Source organism: Propithecus coquereli, unplaced genomic scaffold (genome assembly GCF_000956105.1).
Source record: "Propithecus coquereli isolate 6110/MARCELLA unplaced genomic scaffold, Pcoq_1.0 Scaffold292, whole genome shotgun sequence".
Lineage (NCBI taxonomy): Eukaryota > Metazoa > Chordata > Mammalia > Primates > Indriidae > Propithecus > Propithecus coquereli.
Genome location: NW_012148530.1, coordinates 2,121,718 through 2,125,476, shown reverse-complemented (window position 1 = coordinate 2,125,476; position 3,759 = coordinate 2,121,718). Strand labels below are relative to the sequence as shown.

At 35.4% G+C, this 3,759-nt stretch overlaps 1 protein-coding gene across 1 annotated transcript in view; it reads right to left on the bottom strand.

The window, feature by feature from the left end:
* Positions 1-467: 467 nt before the first annotated feature.
* BEND6 (BEN domain containing 6) overlaps positions 468-3,759 on the bottom strand; it is a 96,694-nt gene continuing 93,402 nt past the window's right edge. The window contains exon 7 of the mRNA XM_012648722.1: positions 468-1,738. The gene's annotated coding sequence lies outside the window, so the exon portion shown is untranslated. The remainder of the gene's footprint in view (positions 1,739-3,759) is intronic.

Here is a 3,759-nt window from a genome sequence, read left to right as displayed (position 1 = left end):
TCTATTTGGTTTTATTAGTTTTCTTATTTTCTAACTCATTTAGACCAATATACAAAGATGAATCAAAAATACGTTTATTCTATTATCTATCAAGGTATCAACATAGTTCAAAATACTTTAAGGAAAGACCATACAAGTTCCAGTTGAATAATACTGTTATGTTTTGCAAAGGCTATTTACCCTTATATTAATATAAATAGTAGACAGAACCTATAGTATCTAGTAGGGTTTTTTAAAAGCAACATCTTAGTAAGATTATCCATTTTCAATAAAAATATTAAATTTATTTACCTTCCTGAACATTGTCTATGTATCCTACATAGCATGATACTTTATAAGAAAAATAACCTAGAGCCAGATAGTTGAATTATGATAATAATATTCCAATATGTGGGTGAAGAAGCCATCATCCTCAAAAAAAAATTTCCCCTGAATTTTATACATTAATAAAGAAACAAGAAAATACCTTTTATCTTTTCAGTGGGATTTATTTATGTTTAAGTAAAAGTAGCAAATGTTACATAAGTTATTTCTTTAAGAACATTTATTTTAGACAACCACATTGTTATCAAGCAACATTTATGGAATGTTCCCTGGATCCAGGATACTGAATTTTGTAACTATTGTAGCATTCTCTTTTCCAAGTTTAAATGTGACTTTGTGCACTGAAGAAGCATGGCTTCCCATTGTAGAGTTGTCATGTGTGACAACCGACCTTTATGCAAGAAACCTTGGGTTGAAGAATGTTTTATCTTCAGTTGATTTCCAAAATGATTTTGTGTGTGTGTGTGATTATCAAACCCATATGATTTTTTTCAATTCATTCTTCTTCTGCTACAATGAAAATTAACCAGTTAAAACTAAGCAGTTTGGCAATATAAATAACCAAATATATGTGATGTTGTATCATGTATAGGATGTTTTAGATGATATTGATGTTTTATATTACACATCTCTAGTTAACATACTTTGGGAAATAAAAAGTTAAAACATGTCTGGTAAACAAACAAAAAGAATATTCTGAAAATTGATGCGTTGTTTTAACAGTCCCCAAAACTTGAGTTTACTTGTTTTTTTGGTGTGTGGTAGAATAGTATCATACTAAAATAAAAAAATCTTGCTGACAGCATTTTTTATATTCCTATTTTATACATTTTTAGATAACAGAATAATCCTGTAATTTTATTGCTAAAACATTATTACTCAGTTAGTCATGATTATCAGATTTTAGGCTGAATTTGCTGCTCTCATATTTGTGAACATTGATTATTTCACTGTTTACTTTTCCAAACATGTGCTTATGATAAAGATCCAAAAGCCATAATGGGGAGTCATTGGTAATAATAAACGTACAATGATTGGTTAGGACAATAACTAATCTTAAAGGTTGAAGTTTTTGTTTCTATGATAAAAGCTCTGACTATCCTGTTAAGTTAGCTGTACAGAGAAGTATTTGGGGATCAGGAAATGCGTATTTCCAAAAAACTATATTGCATGCTTATTTGGCTGGGAGAAATTCTCTGGTTTGATGCATCACTGATATTTAGGGTGGAATCTCATGCAGCTTCTTCAGCAAGCTTGTTGGTCCCTCAGGGAGCCCGGCAATGTTACACATGTCTTACAGCCTGTCACTGCATATATCTCTCTGTGCTCATTGCCAGGAAGATTGCAGATTCTCCAACAAAATCCAATGCTAGATTTAGAACTGAAGGAGCTTTGTTTCAGATACCTGTAATACCTATAAAAAGCAAATTTCGAAAAATAGGGAAAATTTATGTTAAAGGTGTTATAGTATTTTTAACGGTTGTATGATTTATTTTTGTATTTACTACAAATTTGTATTCAAAATACAAATTATTCAGGAACTTCTGATTTCAAAATGGTGGCACAGAAACAAGCTGGCTAAACTCCCTCCCGCAGAAAATCAAAAACAAATATATAGCACCAAGATTGTCATCAGCAATATCCCAGAACTCAAATATGAGGAATGAAACAGTTCCCAGGGCCACATATGAGTGAACAAACTCTGAGCAGACAGTAAGAGAATCAGACTTCTATATCCATGATGCCTCTCCTCCCAATCTCTCCAGCACCAAGCATGAGTAAAATTTCTGGGCAACTCATGGTTTCTACACTGGAAAAAAAAAAGATCAAGTTGGGCAACAGCTTCCCCAACCATCTTAGGTTCCCTGGGAGGAGACTTGTCCTTGCCTCAACCCATGGGAAGCATCAGGAGTGCCTAAAGGGCAAAATATCCCTGAGGACAGCCAGAGACAAATGAGGGAGGCAGGACCACCATTCCCAGCCCTGTAAACTCTGGTCTGTAACTCGGCAAAAGGAGACACCAAATCAGAGTGGCTGTTCTGCAGCACCATGCTGTAGGACTGTGGTCCCCAACTTCCAGGCCAGGGACTGACATCAGTCCAGGGCCTGTTAGGAACCTGGTCTCACAGCAGGAGGTGAGTGTCAGGTGAGCAAGTGAGGCTTCATTTGTATTTACAGCCACTCCCCATTGCTAGCATGACTGCCTAAACTCTGCTTCCTGTCAGATCAGCAGCGGCATTAGATTCTCATAGGAGTGCAAACCCTACTGTAAACTGTACATGCGAGGGATCTAGGTGGTGTGCTCCTTATGAGAATCTAATGCCTGATGATCTGAGGTGGGGCTGAGGCAGTGATGCTGGTTCTGGGGAGTGGCGGCAAATACAGATTATCATTAGCAGAGAGGTCTGACTGCACAATAAATGTAATATGCTTGAATCATCCTAAAACCATCTCCCCGATTCCCAGTCTGTGGAAAAATTTTCTTCCATAAAACCACTCCCTGGTGCCAAAATGGTTGGGGGCCACTGCTGTAGGAGGTTTCTTAGAATTGAGGCAAATCTTAGATTTCCATGTAGTACGAGATGGAGGCAACAATTTATCAGGGGAAAAAAAGAAAGAAAATCAAGGTAAAATTTAGGTAAATTATAAAGAATCTCTAAGCAAACATATCCAATAAAAACCAAAACAAGCCAGACCAGGAAGACTGGAATAAATAGTCCTTCAATGCAAAGACATAGATAGACATCCACAACAAGTAACAGCAAACAGAGAACCATAACTTCCTCAAATGAACAAAGCAAGAAACCAGTGACTGACCCTGATGAGACAGTGGTATGTGAAATCTCTGACCAGAAATTCAAAATAGCAGTTCTAAGGAAACTCAGTAATCTTCAAAATAACACAGAAAAACAATTCAGAAATTTATCAGAGAAATTTAACAAAGATATTGAAATTTTTATAACCCAGAAATCCTGAAACTGAGAAATACATTTGCAAAACTGAAAGATTCATTAGAGACTCTCAACAGCAGAATGGATCAAAGAATCAGTGAGCTTGAAGACAGCCTATGTGAAAATACACAGAGAAAAAAAAAAGAAAGAAGAAAGAAAAGGGAAAAAATAGCCTACATGTTATAGAAAATTATGTCAAAAGACCAAATATCAGAAATATTGGTATTCAAGATGGAGTTGAGCAAGAGCAAAGGACAGAAATCTTATTCAAAGAAATAATAACAGAAAGCTTTCCAAAACATGAGGAATAGAGAAATAGCCTGGTATGGGAAGGTCAGAGAACATGAAGCAGATTCAACCCAAATAAGACTACTAAAGATATACTTAGAAAAACCTAAAGACTCCAACCAAAAAAACTGTTAGAATTGATAAATTAATTCAGTAAAGTTGCAGAATACAAAATCAACATATAAAAATCAGTAGC